The following is a 24267-nucleotide window of genomic DNA, read 5'->3' as shown; positions in this document are numbered from 1 at the left end:
ACTGCTGAGGGAACGTCAATACCCATTTCCAACAAAGCCTGGGTGCCAAATGTATTGCTATACAGCTAGTAACCTTCTCCTGGGTGATCCGAGTCCTCACTTCGCCTTCCTGCTATGTTGACAAGTACTGAACCTCTCCAGGATGATCCCAGTCATCACAGCGTTGTTCTGCAAGCCTAACACTCTGTGAGAAATCCTAGAAGGTATACTCCGAGTCCTCACCTTGAAGTTCTACAAGCCTAAAATCAAGGGACTAATGCTCTGCAGCGTGACCTGAGTTCTCAGCACTCTTTTTTACTGCGCTTTCAGTGAGTAATCATTTCCAAGGTGATCCAAGTCCTAAGCACGCCTTGCTGTTACTGCACTTTCTGGGAATATTCCTCTCCAGGGTGATCCGAGTCCTCAACACTCCTTTCTGTTAGGGCACTCTCAGCGAGTAATCCTCTCCAGGGTGATCCGAGTCCTCAGCACTCCTTTCTGTTAGGGCACTTTCAGAGAGTAATCCTCTCAAGGGTGATCCGAGTCCTCAGCACTCCTTTCTGTTACTGCACTCTCTGTGAATGATCCTCTCCAGGGTGATGCGAGTCCTACCACTCGTTTCTGTTAGGGCACTTTCAGTGAGTAATCCTCTCCAGGGTGATCCGAGTCCTCAGCACTCCTTTCTGTTAGGGCACTCTCAGCGAGTAATCCTCTCAAGGGTGATCCGAGTCCTCAGCACTCCTTTCTGTTACTGCACTCTCTGTGAATGATCCTCTCCAGGGTGATGCGAGTCCTACCACTCGTTTCTGTTAGGGCACTTTCAGTGAGTAATCCTCTCCAGGGTGATCCGAGTCCTCAGCACTCCTTTCTGTTAGGGCACTTTCAGCGAGTAATCCTCTCAAGGGTGATCCGAGTCCTCAGCACTCCTTTCTGTTAGGGCACTTTCAGCGAGTAATCCTCTCCAGGGTGATCCGATTCCTCAACACTCCTTTCTGTTAGGGCACTCTCAGCGAGTAATCCTCTCCAGGGTGATCCGAGTCCTCAACACTCCTTTCTGTTAGGGCACTTTCAGCGAGTAATCCTCTCCAGGGTGATCCGAGTCCTCAGCACTCCTTTCTTTTAGGGCACTCTCAGCGAGTAATCCTCTACAGGGTGATCCGAGTCCTCAGCACTCCTTTCTGTTAGGGCACTCTCAGCGAGTAATCATCTCCAGGGTGATCCGAGTCCTCAGCACTCCTTTCTGTTAGGGTACTTCCAGCGAGTAATCCTCTCCAGGGTGCTCGGAGTCCTCACATCGCCTTTCTGATAGTGTACATCTGGATGTTCGCCATTGCTCCAGCTTTCAGCCAGCATTATTGTACTGGGAGAGAAAAGCATTTTCTTCTTTTAAGTCATACTATTAAGAGCTAAAGAGTTATGTCTTTTTCAAAGCGCACAATACCTGATTTCCTATGTTTCATAGGCACTTTCTTCTTAAAGACTTCCACAAGTTTCAAACTGCAATGTATTTCGCAGAATACTTGTACTCATCGAAAATGTAAATGTCTGAAAATTACGGGTGTATACGAGTTTCTCACCAGTGTCACTTAAGGTATCAAAAGTTACGGCACAACGTGCATGGTTTCACTGAAACAGAGGTGCAGCCCCGCTGCTGTCCAATAAATGGCAGCATGCTTCTGGCAGTGAAAAACTGTTCCCCCGCCTTAGGAACGGTTGCAGAGCTACTCGGGAAAGAAGTTATCCAACTTCCACAACTCCTTACACCCCAGAAGTATCGTCTGCATTTTCCTCCCTAGACACACTTCAGAGTATTTTTTCAGTGTGACATCTACCATAGAATACTTGTTTTCATCATACATGTAACTCTCTCAAGACTACTGCTGAGGGAACGTCAATACCCATTTCCAACAAAGCCTGGGTGCCAAATGTATTGCTACACAGCAAGTAACCTTCTCCTGGGTGATCCGAGTCCTCACTTCGCCTTCCTGCTATTTTGACAAGTACAGAACCTCTCCAGGATGATCCCAGTCATCACAGCGTTGTTCTGCAAGCCTAACACTCTGTGAGAAATCGTATAAGGTATACTCCGAGTCCTCACCTTGAAGTTCTACAAGCCTAAAATCAAGGGACTAATGCTCTGCAGCGTGACCCGAGTTCTCAGCACTCTTTTTTACTGCGCTTTCAGTGAGTAATCATTTCCAAGGTGATCCAAGTCCTAAGCACGCCTTGCTGTTACTGCACTCTCTGGGAATATTCCTTTCCAGGGTGATCCGAGTCCTAAGCACGCCTTTCTGTTACTGCACTCTCTGCGAATATTCCTCTCCAGGGTGATCCGAGTCCTCAGCACGCCTTTCTGTTAAGGCACTTCCAGCGAGTAATCCTCTCCAGGGTGATCCGAGTCCTCAGCACTCCTTTCTGTTAAGGCACTTCCAGCGAGTAATCCTCTCCAGGGTGATCCGAGTCCTCAGCACTCCTTTCTGTTAAGGCACTTCCAGCGAGTAATCCTCTCCAGGGTGATCCGAGTCCTCACATGGCCTTTCTGATAGTGTACATCTGGAAGTTCGCCACTGCTCCAGCTTTCAGCCAGCATTATCGTACTGGGAGTGAAAAGCATTTTCCTCAGTTAAGTCATGCTATTAAGAGCTAAACATGAATGTCTTTTGCAAAAAACTACAATACCTGATTTACTATATGTTTCATGGACACTTTCTTTATAAAGACTTCCAAAAGTTTCAACCTGCAATGTATTTCACAGAATACTTGCACTTATCGTACATGTAACTCTCTGAAAATCACAGGTGAGTACTAGTTTCTCAGCAGTGTCACTTAAGGTGTCAAATGTTATGACACAACCTATATGGTTTCAGTGAAACAGAGGTGCAGCCCCGATGCTTGCCAATAAATGGCAGCATGCTTCTGGCAGTGAAAAACTGTTCCCCCACCTTAGGAACGGTTGCAGAGCTACTCGGGAAAGAAGTTATCCAACTTCCACAACTCCTTACACCCCAGAAGTATCGTCTGCATTTTCCTCCCTAGACACACTTCAGCGTATTTTTTCAGTGACATCTACCATAGAATACTTGTTTTCATCATACATGTAACTCTCTCAAGACTACTGCTGAGGGAACGTCAATACCCATTTCCAACAAAGCCTGGGTGCCAAATGTATTGCTATACAGCAAGTAACCTTCTCCTGGGTGATCAGAGTCCTCACTTCGCCTTCCTGCTATTTTGTCCGCCAGTAGTAATCCTCTCCAGGATGATGCCAGTCAGCACAGCGTTGTTGTGCAAGCCTAACATTCTGTGAGTAATCCTCTACAGTATACTCCGAGTCCTAACCTTGAAGTTCTACATGCCTAAAATCAACGGAACTCTGCAACGTGATTTGAGTTCTGAGCACTCTTTTTTTTACAGCGCTTTCAGTGAGTAATCATCACCAGGGTGATCCAAGTCCTAAGCACTCCTTTCTGTTACTGCACTCTCTGTGAATGATCCTCTCCAGGGTGATGCGAGTCCTACCACTCGTTTCTGTTAGGGCACTTTCAGTGAGTAATCCTCTCCAGGGTGATCCGAGTCCTCAGCACTCCTTTCTGTTAGGGCACTTTCAGCGAGTAATCCTCTCAAGGGTGATCCGAGTCCTCAACACTCCTTTCTGTTAGGGCACTTTCAGCGAGTAATCCTCTCCAGGGTGATGCGAGTCCTCAGCACTCCTTTCTGTTAGGGCACTCTCAGCGAGTAATCCTCTCCAGGGTGATCCGAGTCCTCAGCACTCCTTTCTGTTAGGGCACTTTCAGAGAGTAATCCTCTCAAGGGTGATCCGAGTCCTCAGCACTCCTTTCTGTTACTGCACTCTCTGTGAATGATCCTCTCCAGGGTGATGCGAGTCCTACCACTCGTTTCTGTTAGGGCACTTTCAGTGAGTAATCCTCTCAAGGGTGATCCGAGTCCTCAGCACTCCTTTCTGTTAGGGCACTTTCAGCGAGTAATCCTCTCCAGGGTGATCCGATTCCTCAACACTCCTTTCTGTTAGGGCACTCTCAGCGAGTAATCCTCTCCAGGGTGATCCGAGTCCTCAACACTCCTTTCTGTTAGGGCACTTTCAGCGAGTAATCCTCTCCAGGGTGATCCGAGTCCTCAGCACTCCTTTCTTTTAGGGCACTCTCAGCGAGTAATCCTCTACAGGGTGATCCGAGTCCTCAGCACTCCTTTCTGTTAGGGCACTCTCAGCGAGTAATCATCTCCAGGGTGATCCGAGTCCTCAGCACTCCTTTCTGTTAGGGTACTTCCAGCGAGTAATCCTCTCCAGGGTGCTCGGAGTCCTCACATCGCCTTTCTGATAGTGTACATCTGGATGTTCGCCATTGCTCCAGCTTTCAGCCAGCATTATCGTACTGGGAGAGAAAAGCATTTTCTTCTTTTAAGTCATACTATTAAGAGCTAAAGAGTTATGTCTTTTTCAAAGCGCACAATACCTGATTTCCTATGTTTCATAGGCACTTTCTTCTTAAAGACTTCCACAAGTTTCAAACTGCAATGTATTTCGCAGAATACTTGTACTCATCGAAAATGTAAATGTCTGAAAATTACGGGTGTATACGAGTTTCTCACCAGTGTCACTTAAGGTATCAAAAGTTACGGCACAACGTGCATGGTTTCACTGAAACAGAGGTGCAGCCCCGCTGCTGTCCAATAAATGGCAGCATGCTTCTGGCAGTGAAAAACTGTTCCCCCGCCTTAGGAACGGTTGCAGAGCTACTCGGGAAAGAAGTTATCCAACTTCCACAACTCCTTACACCCCAGAAGTATCGTATGCATTTTCCTCCCTAGACACACTTCAGAGTATTTTTTCAGTGTGACATCTACCATAGAATACTTGTTTTCATCATACATGTAACTCTCTCAAGACTACTGCTGAGGGAACGTCAATACCCATTTCCAACAAAGCCTGGGTGCCAAATGTATTGCTACACAGCAAGTAACCTTCTCCTGGGTGATCCGAGTCCTCACTTCGCCTTCCTGCTATTTTGACAAGTACAGAACCTCTCCAGGATGATCCCAGTCATCACAGCGTTGTTCTGCAAGCCTAACACTCTGTGAGAAATCGTATAAGGTATACTCCGAGTCCTCACCTTGAAGTTCTACAAGCCTAAAATCAAGGGACTAATGCTCTGCAGCGTGACCCGAGTTCTCAGCACTCTTTTTTACTGCGCTTTCAGTGAGTAATCATTTCCAAGGTGATCCAAGTCCTAAGCACGCCTTGCTGTTACTGCACTCTCTGGGAATATTCCTTTCCAGGGTGATCCGAGTCCTAAGCACGCCTTTCTGTTACTGCACTCTCTGCGAATATTCCTCTCCAGGGTGATCCGAGTCCTCAGCACGCCTTTCTGTTAAGGCACTTCCAGCGAGTAATCCTCTCCAGGGTGATCCGAGTCCTCAGCACTCCTTTCTGTTAAGGCACTTCCAGCGAGTAATCCTCTCCAGGGTGATCCGAGTCCTCACATGGCCTTTCTGATAGTGTACATCTGGAAGTTCGCCACTGCTCCAGCTTTCAGCCAGCATTATCGTACTGGGAGTGAAAAGCATTTTCCTCAGTTAAGTCATGCTATTAAGAGCTAAACATGAATGTCTTTTGCAAAAAACTACAATACCTGATTTACTATATGTTTCATGGACACTTTCTTTATAAAGACTTCCAAAAGTTTCAACCTGCAATGTATTTCACAGAATACTTGCACTTATCGTACATGTAACTCTCTGAAAATCACAGGTGAGTACTAGTTTCTCAGCAGTGTCACTTAAGGTGTCAAATGTTATGACACAACCTATATGGTTTCAGTGAAACAGAGGTGCAGCCCCGATGCTTGCCAATAAATGGCAGCATGCTTCTGGCAGTGAAAAACTGTTCCCCCACCTTAGGAACGGTTGCAGAGCTACTCGGGAAAGAAGTTATCCAACTTCCACAACTCCTTACACCCCAGAAGTATCGTCTGCATTTTCCTCCCTAGACACACTTCAGCGTATTTTTTCAGTGACATCTACCATAGAATACTTGTTTTCATCATACATGTAACTCTCTCAAGACTACTGCTGAGGGAACGTCAATACCCATTTCCAACAAAGCCTGGGTGCCAAATGTATTGCTATACAGCAAGTAACCTTCTCCTGGGTGATCAGAGTCCTCACTTCGCCTTCCTGCTATTTTGTCCGCCAGTAGTAATCCTCTCCAGGATGATGCCAGTCAGCACAGCGTTGTTCTGCAAGCCTAACATTCTGTGAGTAATCCTCTACAGTATACTCCGAGTCCTAACCTTGAAGTTCTACATGCCTAAAATCAAGGGAACTCTGCAACGTGATTTGAGTTCTGAGCACTCCTTTTTTTACAGCGCTTTCAGTGAGTAATCATCACCAGGGTGATCCAAGTCCTAAGCACTCCTTTCTGTTACTGCACTCTCCGTGAATGATCCTCTCCAGGGTGATGCTAGTCCTAGCACTCCTTTCTGTTAGGGCACTTTCAGCGAGTAATCCTCTCCAGGGTGATCCGAGTCCTCAGCACTCCTTTCTGTTAGGGCACTTTCAGTGAGTAATCCTCTCCAGGGTGATCCGAGTCCTCAGCACTCCTTTCTGTTAGGGCACTTTCAGCGAGTAATCCTCTCCAGGGTGATCCGAGTCCTCAACACTCCTTTCTGTTAGGGCACTTTCAGCGAGTAATCCTCTCCAGGGTGATCCGAGTCCTCAACACTCCTTTCTGTTAGGGCACTTTCAGCGAGTAATCCTCTCCAGGGTGATCTGAGGCCTAAGCACGCCATTCTGTTACTGCACTCTCTGGGAATATTCCTCTCCAGGGTGATCCGAGTCCTCAGCACTCCTTTCTGTTAGGGCACTTTCAGCGAGTAATCCTCTCCAGGGTGATCCGAGTCCTCAGCACTCCTTTCTGTTAGGGCACTTTCAGCGAGTAATCCTCTCCAGGGTGATCCGAGTCCTCAGCACTCCTTTCTGTTAGGGCACTTTCAGCGAGTAATCCTCTCCAGGGTGATCGGAGTCCTCACATCGCCTTTCTGATAGTGTACATCTGGACGTTCGCCACTGCTCCAGCTTTCAGCCAGCATTATCGTACTGGGAGAGAAAAGCATTTTCTTCTGTTAAGTCATACTATTAAGAGCTAAAGATTTATGTCTTTTTCAAAGCACACAATACCTGATTTCCTATGTTTCATAGGCACTTTCTTCTTAAAGACTTCCACAAGTTTCAAACTGCAATGTATTTCGCAGAATACTTGTACTCATCGAAAATGTAAATGTCTGAAAATTACTGGTGTATACGAGTTTCTCACCAGTGTCACTTAAGTTATCAAAGGTTACGGCACAACGTGCATGGTTTCACTGAAACAGAGGTGCAGCCCCGCTGCTGTCCAATAAATGGCAGCATGCTTCTGGCAGTGAAAAACTGTTCCCCCGCCTTAGGAACGGTTGCAGAGCTACTCGGGAAAGAAGTTATCCAACTTCCACAACTCCTTACACCCCAGAAGTATCGTCTGCATTTTCCTCCCTAGACACACTTCAGGGTATTTTTTCAGTGTGACATCTACCATAGAATACTTGTTTTCATCATACATGTAACTCTCTCAAGACTACTGCTGAGGGAACGTCAATACCCATTTCCAACAAAGCCTGGGTGCCAAATGTATTGCTATACAGCAAGTAACCTTCTCCTGGGTGATCAGAGTCCTCACTTCGCCTTCCTGCTATTTTGTCCGCCAGTAGTAATCCTCTCCAGGATGATGCCAGTCAGCACAGCGTTGTTCTGCAAGCCTAACATTCTGTGAGTAATCCTCTACAGTATACTCCGAGTCCTAACCTTGAAGTTCTACATGGCTAAAATCAACGGAACTCTGCAACGTGATTTGAGTTCTGAGCACTCTTTTTTTTACAGCGCTTTCAGTGAGTAATCATCACCAGGGTGATCCAAGTCCTAAGCACTCCTTTCTGTTACTGCACTCTCTGGGAATGATCCTCTCCAGGGTGATGCGAGTCCTACCACTCGTTTCTGTTAGGGCACTTTCAGTGAGTAATCCTCTCCAGGGTGATCCGAGTCCTCAACACTCCTTTCTGTTAGGGCACTTTCAGCGAGTAATCCTCTCCAGGGTGATCCGAGTCCTCAACACTCCTTTCTGTTAGGGCACTTTCAGCGAGTAATCCTCTCCAGGGTGATCCGAGTCCTCAACACTCCTTTCTGTTAGGGCACTTTCAGCGAGTAATCCTCTCCAGGGTGATCCGAGTCTCAGCACTCCTTTCTGTTAGGGCACTCTCAGCGAGTAATCCTCTCCAGGGTGATCCGAGTCCTCAGCACTCCTTTCTGTTAGGGCACTTTCAGAGAGTAATCCTCTCCAGGGTGATCCGAGTCCTCAGCACTCCTTTCTGTTAGGGCATTTTCAGCGAGTACTCCTCTCCAGGGTGATCCGAGTCCTCAACACTCCTTTCTGTTAGGGTACTTCCAGCGAGTAATCCTCTCCAGGGTGCACGGAGTCCTCACATCGCCTTTCTGATAGTGTACATCTGGACGTTCGCCACTGCTCCAGCTTTCAGCCAGCATTATCGTACTGGGAGAGTAAAGCATTTTCTTCTGTTAAGTCATACTATTAAGAGCTAAAGATTTATGTCTTTTTCAAAGCGCACAATACCTGATTTCCTATGTTTCATAGGCACTTTCTTCTTAAAGACTTCCACAAGTTTCAAACTGCAATGTATTTCGCAGAATACTTGTACTCATCGAAAATGTAAATGTCTGAAAATTACTGGTGTATACGAGTTTCTCACCAGTGTCACTTAAGGTATCAAAAGTTACGGCACAACGTGCATGGTTTCACTGAAACAGAGGTGCAGCCCCGCTGCTGTCCAATAAATGGCAGCATGCTTCTGGCAGTGAAAAACTGTTCCCCCGCCTTAGGAACGGTTGCAGAGCTACTCGGGAAAGAAGTTATCCAACTTCCACAACTCCTTACACCCCAGAAGTATCGTCTGCATTTTCCTCCCTAGACACACTTCAGCGTAATTTTTCAGTGTGACATCTACCATAGAATACTTGTTTTCATCATACATGTAACTCTCTCAAGACTACTGCTGAGGGAACGTCAATACCCATTTCCAACAAAGCCTGGGTGCCAAATGTATTGCTATACAGCTAGTAACCTTCTCCTGGGTGATCCGAGTCCTCACTTCGCCTTTCTGCTATTTTGACAAGTACTGAACCTCTCCAGGATGATCCCAGTCATCACAGCGTTGTTCTGCAAGCCTAACACTCTGTGAGAAATCGTATAAGGTATACTCCGAGTCCTCACCTTGAAGTTCTACAAGCCTAAAATCAAGGGACTAATGCTCTGCAGCGTGACCCGAGTTCTCAGCACTCTTTTTTACTGCGCTTTCAGTGAGTAATCATTTCCAAGGTGATCCAAGTCCTAAGCACGCCTTGCTGTTACTGCACTCTCTGGGAATATTCCTCTCCAGGGTGATCCGAGTCCTCAGCACGCCTTTCTGTTAAGGCACTTCCAGCGAGTAATCCTCTCCAGGGTGATCCGAGTCCTCAGCACTCCTTTCTGTTAAGGCACTTCCAGCGAGTAATCCTCTCCAGGGTGATCCGAGTCCTCACATGGCCTTTCTGATAGTGTACATCTGGAAGTTCGCCACTGCTCCAGCTTTCAGCCAGCATTATCGTACTGGGAGTGAAAAGCATTTTCCTCAGTTAAGTCATGCTATTAAGAGCTAAACATGTATGTCTTTTGCAAAAAACTACAATACCTGATTTACTATATGTTTCATGGACACTTTCTTTATAAAGACTTCCAAAAGTTTCAACCTGCAATGTATTTCACAGAATACTTGCACTTATCATACATGTAACTCTCTGAAAATCACAGGTGAGTACTAGTTTCTCAGCAGTGTCACTTAAGGTGTCAAATGTTATGACACAACCTATATGGTTTCAGTGAAACAGAGGTGCAGCCCCGATGCTTGCCAATAAATGGCAGCATGCTTCTGGCAGTGAAAAACTGTTCCCCCGCCTTAGGAACGGTTGCAGAGCTACTCGGGAAAGAAGTTATCCAACTTCCACAACTCCTTACACCCCAGAAGTATCGTCTGCATTTTCCTCCCTAGACACACTTCAGCGTATTTTTTCAGTGACATCTACCATAGAATACTTGTTTTCATCATACATGTAACTCTCTCAAGACTACTGCTGAGGGAACGTCAATACCCATTTCCAACAAAGCCTGGGTGCCAAATGTATTGCTATACAGCAAGTAACCTTCTCCTGGGTGATCAGAGTCCTCACTTCGCCTTCCTGCTATTTTGTCCGCCAGTAGTAATCCTCTCCAGGATGATGCCAGTCAGCACAGCGTTGTTCTGCAAGCCTAACATTCTGTGAGTAATCCTCTACAGTATACTCCGAGTCCTAACCTTGAAGTTCTACATGCCTAAAATCAAGGGAACTTTGCAACGTGATTTGAGTTCTGAGCACTCCTTTTTTTACAGCGCTTTCAGTGAGTAATCATCACCAGGGTGATCCAAGTCCTAAGCACTCCTTTCTGTTACTGCACTCTCTGTGAATGATCCTCTCCAGGGTGATGCTAGTCCTAGCACTCCTTTCTGTTAGGGCACTTTCAGCGAGTAATCCTCTCCAGGGTGATCCGAGTCCTCAGCACTCCTTTCTGTTAGGGCACTTTCAGTGAGTAATCCTCTCCAGGGTGATCCGAGTCCTCAGCACTCCTTTCTGTTAGGGCACTTTCAGCGAGTAATCCTCTCCAGGGTGATCCGAGTCCTCAACACTCCTTTCTGTTACGGCACTTTCAGCGAGTAATCCTCTCCAGGGTGATCCGAGTCCTAAGCACGCCTTTCTGTTACTGCACTCTCTGGGAATATTCCTCTCCAGGGTGATCCGAGTCCTCAGCACTCCTTTCTGTTAGGGCACTTTCAGCGAGTAATCCTCTCCAGGGTGATCCGAGTCCTCAGCACTCCTTTCTGTTAGGGCACTTTCAGCGAGTAATCCTCTCCAGGGTGATCCGAGTCCTCAGCACTCCTTTCTGTTAGGGCACTTTCAGCGAGTAATCCTCTCCAGGGTGATCCGAGTCCTCAGCACTCCTTTCTGTTAGGGCACTTTCAGCGAGTAATCCTCTCCAGGGTGATCCGAGTCCTCAGCACTCCTTTCTGTTAGGGCTCTTCCAGCGAGTAATCCTCTCCAGGGTGATCGGAGTCCTCACATGGCCTTTCTGATAGTGTACATCTGGACGTTCGCCACTGCTCCAGCTTTCAGCCAGCATTATCGTACTGGGAGAGAAAAGCATTTTCTTCTGTTAAGTCATACTATTAAGAGCTAAAGATTTATGTCTTTTTCAAAGCACACAATAACTGATTTCCTATGTTTCATAGGCACTTTCTTCTTAAAGACTTCCACAAGTTTCAAACAGCAATGTATTTCGCAGAATACTTGTACTCATCGAAAATGTAAATGTCTGAAAATTACTGGTGTATACGAGTTTCTCACCAGTGTCACTTAAGGTATCAAAAGTTACGGCACAACGTGCATGGTTTCAGTGAAACAGAGGTGCAGCCCCGCTGCTGTCCAATAAATGGCAGCATGCTTCTGGCAGTGAAAAACTGTTCCCCCGCCTTAGGAACGGTTGCAGAGCTACTCGGGAAAGAAGTTATCCAACTTCCACAACTCCTTACACCCCAGAAGTATCGTCTGCATTTTCCTCCCTAGACACACTTCAGCTTATTTTCTCAGTGTGACATCTACCATAGAATACTTGTTTTCATCATACATGTAACTCTCTCAAGACTACTGCTGAGGGAACGTCAATACCCATTTCCAACAAAGCCTGGGTGCCAAATGTATTGCTATACAGCAAGTAACCTTCTCCTGGGTGATCCGAGTCCTCACTTCGCCTTCCTGCTATTTTGACAAGTACAGAACCTCTCCAGGATGATCCCAGTCATCACAGCGTTGTTCTGCAAGCCTAACACTCTGTGAGAAATCCTAGAAGGTATACTCCGAGTCCTCACCTTGAAGTTCTACAAGCCTAAAATCAAGGGACTAATGCTCTGCAGCGTGACCCGAGTTCTCAGCACTCTTTTTTACTGCGCTTTCAGTGAGTAATCATTTCCAAGGTGATCCAAGTCCTAAGCACGCCTTGCTGTTACTGCACTCTCTGGGAATATTCCTCTCCAGGGTGATCCGAGTCCTAAGCACGCCTTTCTGTTACTGCACTCTCTGCGAATATTCCTCTCCAGGGTGATCCGAGTCCTCAGCACGCCTTTCTGTTAAGGCACTTCCAGCGAGTAATCCTCTCCAGGGTGATCCGAGTCCTCAGCACTCCTTTCTGTTAAGGCACTTCCAGCGAGTAATCCTCTCCAGGGTGATCCGAGTCCTCACATGGCCTTTCTGATAGTGTACATCTGGAAGTTCGCCACTGCTCCAGCTTTCAGCCAGCATTATCGTACTGGGAGTGAAAAGCATTTTCCTCAGTTAAGTCATGCTATTAAGAGCTAAACATGTATGTCTTTTGCAAAAAACTACAATACCTGATTTACTATATGTTTCATGGACACTTTCTTTATAAACACTTCCAAAAGTTTCAACCTGCAATGTATTTCACAGAATACTTGCACTTATCGAACATGTAACTCTCTGAAAATCACAGGTGAGTACTAGTTTCTCAGCAGTGTCACTTAAGGTGTCAAATGTTTTGACACAACCTATATGGTTTCAGTGAAACAGAGGTGCAGGCGCGATGCTTGCCAATAAATGGCAGCATGCTTCTGGCAGTGAAAAACTGTTCCCCCGCCTTAGGAACGGTTGCAGAGCTACTCGGGAAAGAAGTTATCCAACTTCCACAACTCCTTACACCCCAGAAGTATCGTCTGCATTTTCCTCCCTAGACACACTTCAGCGTATTTTTTCAGTGTGACATCTACCATAGAATACTTGTTTTCATCATAAATGTAACTCTCTCAAGACTACTGCTGAGGGAACGTCATTACCCATTTCCAACAAAGCCTGGGTGCCAAATGTATTGCTATACAGCTAGTAACCTTCTCCTGGGTGATCCGAGTCCTCACTTCGCCTTCCTGCTATGTTGACAAGTACTGAACCTCTCCAGGATGATCCCAGTCATCACAGCGTTGTTCTGCAAGCCTAACACTCTGTGAGAAATCCTAGAAGGTATACTCCGAGTCCTCACCTTGAAGTTCTACAAGCCTAAAATCAAGGGACTAATGCTCTGCAGCGTGACCTGAGTTCTCAGCACTCTTTTTTACTGCGCTTTCAGTGAGTAATCATTTCCAAGGTGATCCAAGTCCTAAGCACGCCTTGCTGTTACTGCACTTTCTGGGAATATTCCTCTCCAGGGTGATCCGAGTCCTCAACACTCCTTTCTGTTAGGGCACTCTCAGCGAGTAATCCTCTCCAGGGTGATCCGAGTCCTCAGCACTCCTTTCTGTTAGGGCACTTTCAGAGAGTAATCCTCTCAAGGGTGATCCGAGTCCTCAGCACTCCTTTCTGTTACTGCACTCTCTGTGAATGATCCTCTCCAGGGTGATGCGAGTCCTACCACTCGTTTCTGTTAGGGCACTTTCAGCGAGTAATCCTCTCCAGGGTGATCCGAGTCCTCAGCACTCCTTTCTGTTAGGGCACTTTCAGTGAGTAATCCTCTCCAGGGTGATCCGAGTCCTCAGCACTCCTTTCTGTTAGGGCACTTTCAGCGAGTAATCCTCTCCAGGGTGATCCGAGTCCTCAGCACTCCTTTCTGTTAGGGCACTCTCAGCGAGTATTCCTCTCCAGGGTGATCCGAGTCCTCAGCACTCCTTTCTGTTAGGGCACTCTCAGCGAGTAATCCTCTCCAGGGTGATCCGAGTCCTCAGCACTCCTTTCTGTTAGGGCACTTTCAGCGAGTAAAACTCTCCAGGGTGATCCGAGTCCTCAGCACTCCTTTCTGTTAGGGCACTCTCAGCGAGTAATCCTCTCCAGGGTGTTCCGAGTCCTCAACACTCCTTTCTGTTAGGGCACTTTCAGCGAGTAATCCTCTCCAGGGTGATCCGAGTCCTCAGCACTCCTTTCTGTTAGGGCACTTTCAGTGAGTAATCCTCTCCAGGGTGATCCGAGTCCTCAGCACTCCTTTCTGTTAGGGCACTTTCAGCGAGTAATCCTCTCCAGGGTGATCCGAGTCCTCAACACTCCTTTCTGTTAGGGCACTTTAAGCGAGTAATCCTCTCCAGGGTGATCCGAGTCCTCAACACTCCTTTCTGTTAGGGCAATTTCAGCGAGTAATCCTCTCCAGGGTGATCCGAGTCCTCAGCACTCCTTTCTGTTAGGGCACTCTCAGCGAGTAATCCTCTCCAGGGTGATCCGAGTCCTCAGCACTCCTTTCTGTTAGGGCACTTTCAGAGAGTAATCCTCTCCAGGGTGATCCGAGTCCTCAGCACTCCTTTCTGTTAGGGTACTTCCAGCGAGTAATCCTCTCCAGGGTGATCGGAGTCCTCACATCGCCTTTCTGATAGTGTACATCTGGACGTTCGCCACTGCTCCAGCTTTCAGCCAGCATTATCGTAGTGGGAGAGAAAAGCATTTTCTTCTGTTAAGTCATACTGTTAAGAGCTAAAGATTTATGTCTTTTTCAAAGCGCACAATACCTTATTTCCTATTTTTCATAGGCACTTTCTTCTTAAAGACTTCCACAAGTTTCAAACTGCAATGTATTTCGCAGAATACTTGTACTCATCGAACATGTAAATGTCTGAAAATTACTGGTGTATACGAGTTTCTCACCAGTGTCACTTAAGGTATCAAAAGTTACGGCACAACGTGCATGGTTTCACTGAAACAGAGGTGCAGCCCCGCTGCTGTCCAATAAATGGCAGCATGCTTCTGGCAGTGAAAAACTGTTCCCCCGCCTTAGGAACGGTTGCAGAGCTACTCGGGAAAGAAGTTATCCAACTTCCACAACTCCTTACAACCCAGAAGTATCGTCTGCATTTTCCTCCCTAGACACACTTCAGCGTATTTTTTCAGTGTGACATCTACCATAGAATACTTGTTTTCATCATACATGTAACTCTCTCAAGACTACTGCTGAGGGAACGCCAATACCCATTTCCAACAAAGCCTGGGTGCCAAATGTATTGCTATACAGCTAGTAACCTTCTCCTGGGTGATCAGAGTCCTCACTTCGCCTTCCTGCTATTTTGTCTGCCAGTAGTAATCCTCTCCAGGATGATGCCAGTCAGCACAGCGTTGTTCTGCAAGCCTAACATTCTGTGAGTAATCCTCTACAGTATACTCCGAGTCCTAACCTTGAAGTTCTACATGCCTAAAATCAAGGGAACTCTGCAACGTGATTTGAGTTCTGAGCACTCCTTTTTTTACAGCGCTTTCAGTGAGTAATCATCACCAGGGTGATCCGAGTCCTCAACACTCCTTTCTGTTAGGGCACTTTAAGCGAGTAATCCTCTCCAGGGTGATCCGAGTCCTCAGCACTCCTTTCTGTTAGGGCACTCTCAGCGAGTAATCCTCTCAAGGGTGATCCGAGTCCTCAGCACTCCTTTCTGTTAGGGCACTTTCAGCGAGTAATCCTCTCCAGGGTGATCCGAGTCCTCAGCACTCCTTTCTGTTAGGGCCCTCTCAGTGAGTAATCCTCTCCAGGGTGATCCGAGTCCTTAGCACTCCTTTCTGTTAGGGCACTCTCAGCGAGTAATCCTCTCCAGGGTGATCCGAGTCCTCAGCACTCCTTTCTGTTAGGGCACTTTCAGCGAGTAATCCTCTCCAGGGTGATCCGAGTCCTCAGCACTCCTTTCTGTTAGGGCACTCTCAGCGAGTAATCCTCTCCAGGGTGTTCTGAGTCCTCAACACTCCTTTCTGTTAGGGCACTTTCAGCGAGTAATCCTCTCCAGGGTGATCCGAGTCCTCAGCACTCCTTTCTGTTAGGGCACTTTCAGCGAGTAATCCTCTCCAGGGTGATCCGAGTCCTCAACACTCCTTTCTGTTAGGGCACTTTAAGCGAGTAATCCTCTCCAGGGTGATCCGAGTCCTCAACACTCCTTTCTGTTAGGGCAATTTCAGCGAGTAATCCTCTCCAGGGTGATCCGAGTCCTCAGCACTCCTTTCTGTTAGGGCACTCTCAGCGAGTAATCCTCTCCAGGGTGATCCGAGTCCTCAGCACTCCTTTCTGTTAGGGCACTTTCAGCGAATAATCCTCTCCAGGGTGATCCGAGTCCTCAGCACTCCTTTCTTTTAGGGTACTTCCAGCGAGTAATCCTCTCCAGGGTGCTCGGAGTCCTCACATCGCCTTTCTGATAGTGTACATCTGGATGTTCGCCATTGCTCCAGCTTTCAGCCAGCATTATCGTACTGGGAGAGAAAAGCATTTTCTTCTTTTAAGTCATACTATTAAGAGCTAAAGATTTATGTCTTTTTCAAAGCGCACAATACCTGATTTCCTATGTTTCATAGGCACTTTCTTCTTAAAGACTTCCACAAGTTTCAAACTGCAATGTATTTCGCAGAATACTTGTACTCATCGAAAATGTAAATGTCTGAAAATTACTGGTGTATACGAGTTTCTCACCAGTGTCACTTAAGGTATCAAAAGTTACGGCACAACGTGCATGGTTTCAGTGAAACAGAGGTGCAGCCCCGCTGCTGTCCAATAAATGGCAGCATGCTTCTGGCAGTGAAAAACTGTTCCCCCGCCTTAGGAACGGTTGCAGAGCTACTCGGGAAAGAAGTTATCCAACTTCCACAACTCCTTACACCCCAGAAGTATCGTCTGCATTTTCCTCCCTAGACACACTTCAGCGTATTTTTTCAGTGTGACATCTACCATAGAATACTTGTTTTCATCATACATGTAACTTTCTCAAGACTACTGCTGATGGAACGTCAATACCCATTTCCAACAAAGCCTGGGTGCCAAATATATTGCTATACAGCAAGTAACCTTCTCCTGGGTGATCCGAGTCCTCACTTCGCCTTCCTGCTATTTTGACAAGTACTGAACCTCTCCAGGATGATCCCAGTCATCACAGCGTTGTTCTGCAAGCCTAACACTCTGTGAGAAATCCTAGAAGGTATAATCCGAGTCCTCACCTTGAAGTTCTACAAGCTTAAATCAAGGGACTAATGCTCTGCAGCGTGATTCGAGTACTCAGCACGCTTTTTTTACTGCGCTTTCAGTGCGTAATCATTACCAGGGTGATCTAAGTCCTAAGCACGCCTTTCTGTGACTGCACTCTCTGGGAATATTCCTCTCCAGGGTGATCCCAGTCCTCAGCACGCCTTTCTGTTAGGGCACTTTCCGCGAGTATTCCTCTCCAGGGTGATCCGAGTCCTCAGCACGCCTTTCTGTTAGGGAACTTTCAGCGAGTAATCCTCTCCAGGGTGATCCGAGTCCTCAGCACGCCTTTCTGTTAGGGCACTTTCAGCGAGTAATCCTCTCCAGGGTGATCCGAGTCCTCAGCACGCCTTTCTGTTAGGGCACTTTCAGCGATTAATCCTCTCCAGGGTGATCCGAGTCCTCAGCACGCCTTTCTGTTAGGGCACTTTCAGCGAGTAATCCTCTCCAGGGTGATCCGAGTCCTCAGCACTCCTTTCTGTTAGGGCACTTTCAGCGAGTAATCCTCTCCAGGGTGATCCGAGTCTCAGCACTCCTTTCTGTTATGGCACTTTCAGCGAGTAATCCTCTCCAGGGTGATCCGAGTCCTCAGCACTCCTTTCTGTTAGGGTACTTCCAGCGAGTAATCCTCTCCAGGGTGATCTGAGTCCTCAGCACTCCTTTCTGTTAGGGCACTTCCAGCGAGTAATCCTCTCCAGGGTGATCCGAGTCCTCAGCACTCCTTTCTGTTAGGGTACTTCCAGCGAGTAATCCTCTCCAGGGTGATCCGAGTCCTCAGCACTCCTTTCTGTTAGGGCACTTTCAGCGAGTAATCCTCTCCAGGGTGATCCGAGTCCTCAACACTCCTTTCTCTTACGGCACTTTCAGCGAGTAATCCTCTCCAGGGTGATCCGAGTCCTAAGCACGCCTTTCTGTTACTGCACTCTCTGGGAATATTCCTCTCCAGGGTGATCCGAGTCCTCAGCACTCCTTTCTGTTAGGGCACTTTCAGCGAGTAATCCTCTCCAGGGTGATCTGAGTCCTCAGCACTCCTTTCTGTTAGGGCACTTTCAGCGAGTAATCCTCTCCAGGGTGATCCGAGTCCTCAGCACTCCTTTCTGTTAGGGCACTTTCAGCGAGTAATCCTCTCCAGGGTGATCCGAGTCCTCAGCACTCCTTTCTGTTAGGGCACTTTCAGCGAGTAATCCTCTCCAGGGTGATCCGAGTCCTCAGCACTCCTTTTTGTTAGGGCTCTTCCAGCGAGTAATCCTCTCCAGGGTGATCGGAGTCCTCACATCGCCTTTCTGATAGTGTACATCTGGACGTTCGCCACTGCTCCAGCTTTCAGCCAGCATTATCGTACTGGGAGAGAAAAGCATTTTCTTCTGTTAAGTCATACTATTAAGAGCTAAAGATTTATGTCTTTTTCAAAGCGCACAATACCTGATTTCCTATGTTTCATAGGCACTTTCTTCTTAAAGACTTCCACAAGTTTCAAACTGCAATGTATTTCGCAGAATACTTGTACTCATCGAAAATGTAAATGTCTGAAAATTACTGGTGTATACGAGTTTCTCACCAGTGTCACTTAAGGTATCAAAAGTTACGGCACAACGTGCATGGTTTCAGTGAAACAGAGGTGCAGCCCCGCTGCTGTCCAATAAATGGCAGCATGCTTCTGGCAGTGAAAAACTGTTCCCCCGCCTTAGGAACGGTTGCAGAGCTACTCGGGAAAGAAGTTATCCAACTTCCACAACTCCTTACACCCCAGAAGTATCGTCTGCCTTTTCCTCCCTAGACACACTTCAGCGTATTTTTTCAGTGACATATACCATAGAATACTTGTTTTCATCATACATGTAACTCTCTCAAGACTACTGCTGAGGGAACGTCAATACCCATTTCCAACAAAGCCTGGGTGCCAAATGTATTGCTATACAGCAAGTAACCTTCTCCTGGGTGATCAGAGTCCTCACTTCGCCTTCCTGCTATTTTGTCTGCCAGTAGTAATCCTCTCCAGGATGATGCCAGTCAGCACAGCGTTGTTCTGCAAGCCTAACATTCTGTGAGTAATCCTCTACACTATACTCCGAGTCCTAACCTTGAAGTTCTACATGCCTAAAATCAACGGAACTCTGCAACGTGATTTGAGTTCTGAGCACTCTTTTTTTTACAGCGCTTTCAGTGAGTAATCATCACCAGGGTGATCCAAGTCCTAAGCACTCCTTTCTGTTACTGCACTCTCTGTGAATGATCCTCTCCAGGGTGATGCGAGTCCTACCACTCGTTTCTGTTAGGGCACTTTCAGTGAGTAATCCTCTCCAGGGTGATCCGAGTCCTCAGCACTCCTTTCTGTTAGGGCACTTTCAGCGAGTAATCCTCTCAAGGGTGATCCGAGTCCTCAACACTCCTTTCTGTTAGGGCACTTTCAGCGAGTAATCCTCTCCAGGGTGATGCGAGTCCTCAGCACTCCTTTCTGTTAGGGCACTCTCAGCGAGTAATCCTCTCCAGGGTGATCCGAGTCCTCAGCACTCCTTTCTGTTAGGGCACTTTCAGAGAGTAATCCTCTCAGGGGTGATCCGAGTCCTCAGCACTCCTTTCTGTTACTGCACTCTCTGTGAATGATCCTCTCCAGGGTGATGCGAGTCCTACCACTCGTTTCTGTTAGGGCACTTTCAGTGAGTAATCCTCTCCAGGGTGATCCGATTCCTCAACACTCCTTTCTGTTAGGGCACTCTCAGCGAGTAATCCTCTCCAGGGTGATCCGAGTCCTCAACACTCCTTTCTGTTAGGGCACTTTCAGCGAGTAATCCTCTCCAGGGTGATCCGAGTCCTCAGCACTCCTTTCTTTTAGGGCACTCTCAGCGAGTAATCCTCTACAGGGTGATCCGAGTCCTCAGCACTCCTTTCTGTTAGGGCACTCTCAGCGAGTAATCATCTCCAGGGTGATCCGAGTCCTCAGCACTCCTTTCTGTTAGGGTACTTCCAGCGAGTAATCCTCTCCAGGGTGCTCGGAGTCCTCACATCGCCTTTCTGATAGTGTACATCTGGATGTTCGCCATTGCTCCAGCTTTCAGCCAGCATTATCGTACTGGGAGAGAAAAGCATTTTCTTCTTTTAAGTCATACTATTAAGAGCTAAAGAGTTATGTCTTTTTCAAAGCGCACAATACCTGATTTCCTATGTTTCATAGGCACTTTCTTCTTAAAGACTTCCACAAGTTTCAAACTGCAATGTATTTCGCAGAATACTTGTACTCATCGAAAATGTAAATGTCTGAAAATTACGGGTGTATACGAGTTTCTCACCAGTGTCACTTAAGGTATCAAAAGTTACGGCACAACGTGCATGGTTTCACTGAAACAGAGGTGCAGCCCCGCTGCTGTCCAATAAATGGCAGCATGCTTCTGGCAGTGAAAAACTGTTCCCCCGCCTTAGGAACGGTTGCAGAGCTACTCGGGAAAGAAGTTATCCAACTTCCACAACTCCTTACACCCCAGAAGTATCGTCTGCATTTTCCTCCCTAGACACACTTCAGAGTATTTTTTCAGTGTGACATCTACCATAGAATACTTGTTTTCATCATACATGTAACTCTCTCAAGACTACTGCTGAGGGCACTTCAATACCCATTTCCAACAAAGCCTGGGTGCCAAATGTATTGCTACACAGCAAGTAACCTTCTCCTGGGTGATCCGAGTCCTCACTTCGCCTTCCTGCTATTTTGACAAGTACAGAACCTCTCCAGGATGATCCCAGTCATCACAGCGTTGTTCTGCAAGCCTAACACTCTGTGAGAAATCGTATAAGGTATACTCCGAGTCCTCACCTTGAAGTTCTACAAGCCTAAAATCAAGGGACTAATGCTCTGCAGCGTGACCCGAGTTCTCAGCACTCTTTTTTACTGCGCTTTCAGTGAGTAATCATTTCCAAGGTGATCCAAGTCCTAAGCACGCCTTGCTGTTACTGCACTCTCTGGGAATATTCCTTTCCAGGGTGATCCGAGTCCTAAGCACGCCTTTCTGTTACTGCACTCTCTGCGAATATTCCTCTCCAGGGTGATCCGAGTCCTCAGCACGCCTTTCTGTTAAGGCACTTCAGCGAGTAATCCTCTCCAGGGTGATCCGAGTCCTCAGCACTCCTTTCTGTTAAGGCACTTCCAGCGAGTAATCCTCTCCAGGGTGATCCGAGTCCTCACATGGCCTTTCTGATAGTGTACATCTGGAAGTTCGCCACTGCTCCAGCTTTCAGCCAGCATTATCGTACTGGGAGTGAAAAGCATTTTCCTCAGTTAAGTCATGCTATTAAGAGCTAAACATGAATGTCTTTTGCAAAAAACTACAATACCTGATTTACTATATGTTTCATGGACACCTTTCTTTATAAAGACTTCCAAAAGTTTCAACCTGCAATGTATTTCACAGAATACTTGCACTTATCGTACATGTAACTCTCTGAAAATCACAGGTGAGTACTAGTTTCTCAGCAGTGTCACTTAAGGTGTCAAATGTTATGACACAACCTATATGGTTTCAGTGAAACAGAGGTGCAGCCCCGATGCTTGCCAATAAATGGCAGCATGCTTCTGGCAGTGAAAAACTGTTCCCCCACCTTAGGAACGGTTGCAGAGCTACTCGGGAAAGAAGTTATCCAACTTCCACAACTCCTTACACCCCAGAAGTATCGTCTGCATTTTCCTCCCTAGACACACTTCAGCGTATTTTTTCAGTGACATCTACCATAGAATACTTGTTTTCATCATACATGTAACTCTCTCAAGACTACTGCTGAGGGAACGTCAATACCCATTTCCAACAAAGCCTGGGTGCCAAATGTATTGCTATACAGCAAGTAACCTTCTCCTGGGTGATCAGAGTCCTCACTTCGCCTTCCTGCTATTTTGTCCGCCAGTAGTAATCCTCTCCAGGATGATGCCAGTCAGCACAGCGTTGTTGTGCAAGCCTAACATTCTGTGAGTAATCCTCTACAGTATACTCCGAGTCCTAACCTTGAAGTTCTACATGCCTAAAATCAACGGAACTCTGCAACGTGATTTGAGTTCTGAGCACTCTTTTTTTTACAGCGCTTTCAGTGAGTAATCATCACCAGGGTGATCCAAGTCCTAAGCACTCCTTTCTGTTACTGCACTCTCTGTGAATGATCCTCTCCAGGGTGATGCGAGTCCTACCACTCCTTTCTGTTAGGGCACTTTCAGCGAGTAATCCTCTCCAGGGTGATCCGAGTCCTCAGCACTCCTTTCTGTTAGGGCACTTTCAGTGAGTAATCCTCTCCAGGGTGATCCGAGTCCTCAGCACTCCTTTCTGTTAGGGCACTTTCAGCGAGTAATCCTCTCCAGGGTGATCCGAGTCCTCAACACTCCTTTCTGTTAGGGCACTTTCAGCGAGTAATCCTCTCCAGGGTGATCCGAGTCCTCAACACTCCTTTCTGTTAGGGCACTTTCAGCGAGTAATCCTCTCCAGGGTGATCTGAGGCCTAAGCACGCCATTCTGTTACTGCACTCTCTGGGAATATTCCTCTCCAGGGTGATCCGAGTCCTCAGCACTCCTTTCTGTTAGGGCACTTTCAGCGAGTAATCCTCTCCAGGGTGATCCGAGTCCTCAGCACTCCTTTCTGTTAGGGCACTTTCAGCGAGTAATCCTCTCCAGGGTGATCCGAGTCCTCAGCACTCCTTTCTGTTAGGGCACTTTCAGCGAGTAATCCTCTCCAGGGTGATCGGAGTCCTCACATCGCCTTTCTGATAGTGTACATCTGGACGTTCGCCACTGCTCCAGCTTTCAGCCAGCATTATCGTACTGGGAGAGAAAAGCATTTTCTTCTGTTAAGTCATACTATTAAGAGCTAAAGATTTATGTCTTTTTCAAAGCACACAATACCTGATTTCCTATGTTTCATAGGCACTTTCTTCTTAAAGACTTCCACAAGTTTCAAACTGCAATGTATTTCGCAGAATACTTGTACTCATCGAAAATGTAAATGTCTGAAAATTACTGGTGTATACGAGTTTCTCACCAGTGTCACTTAAGTTATCAAAGGTTACGGCACAACGTGCATGGTTTCACTGAAACAGAGGTGCAGCCCCGCTGCTGTCCAATAAATGGCAGCATGCTTCTGGCAGTGAAAAACTGTTCCCCCGCCTTAGGAACGGTTGCAGAGCTACTCGGGAAAGAAGTTATCCAACTTCCACAACTCCTTACACCCCAGAAGTATCGTCTGCATTTTCCTCCCTAGACACACTTCAGCGTATTTTTTCAGTGTGACATCTACCATAGAATACTTGTTTTCATCATACATGTAACTCTCTCAAGACTACTGCTGAGGGAACATCAATACCCATTTCCAACAAAGCCTGGGTGCCAAATGTATTGCTATACAGCAAGTAACCTTCTCCTGGGTGATCAGAGTCCTCACTTCGCCTTCCTGCTATTTTGTCCGCCAGTAGTAATCCTCTCCAGGATGATGCCAGTCAGCACAGCGTTGTTCTGCAAGCCTAACATTCTGTGAGTAATCCTCTACAGTATACTCCGAGTCCTAACCTTGAAGTTCTACATGGCTAAAATCAACGGAACTCTGCAACGTGATTTGAGTTCTGAGCACTCTTTTTTTTACAGCGCTTTCAGTGAGTAATCATCACCAGGGTGATCCAAGTCCTAAGCACTCCTTTCTGTTACTGCACTCTCTGGGAATGATCCTCTCCAGGGTGATGCGAGTCCTACCACTCGTTTCTGTTAGGGCACTTTCAGTGAGTAATCCTCTCCAGGGTGATCCGAGTCCTCAACACTCCTTTCTGTTAGGGCACTTTCAGCGAGTAATCCTCTCCAGGGTGATGCGAGTCCTCAGCACTCCTTTCTGTTAGGGCACTTTCAGCGAGTAATCCTCTCCAGGGTGATCCGAGACCTCAACACTCCTTTCTGTTAGGGGCACTTTCAGCGAGTAATCCTCTCCAGGGTGATCCGAGTCCTCAACACTCCTTTCTGTTAGGGCACTTTCAGCGAGTAATCCTCCCCAGGGTGATCCGAGTCCTCAGCACTCCTTTCTGTTAGGGCACTTTCAGCGAGTAATCCTCTCCAGGGTGATCCGAGTCCTCAGCACTCCTTTCTGTTAGGGCACTTTCAGCGAGTAATCCTCTCCAG

Source organism: Nycticebus coucang, chromosome 21 (genome assembly GCF_027406575.1).
Source record: "Nycticebus coucang isolate mNycCou1 chromosome 21, mNycCou1.pri, whole genome shotgun sequence".
NCBI lineage: Eukaryota > Metazoa > Chordata > Mammalia > Primates > Lorisidae > Nycticebus > Nycticebus coucang.
The sequence above is the reverse complement of the archived record's forward strand: the minus strand, read 5'-3'. Positions refer to the sequence as shown.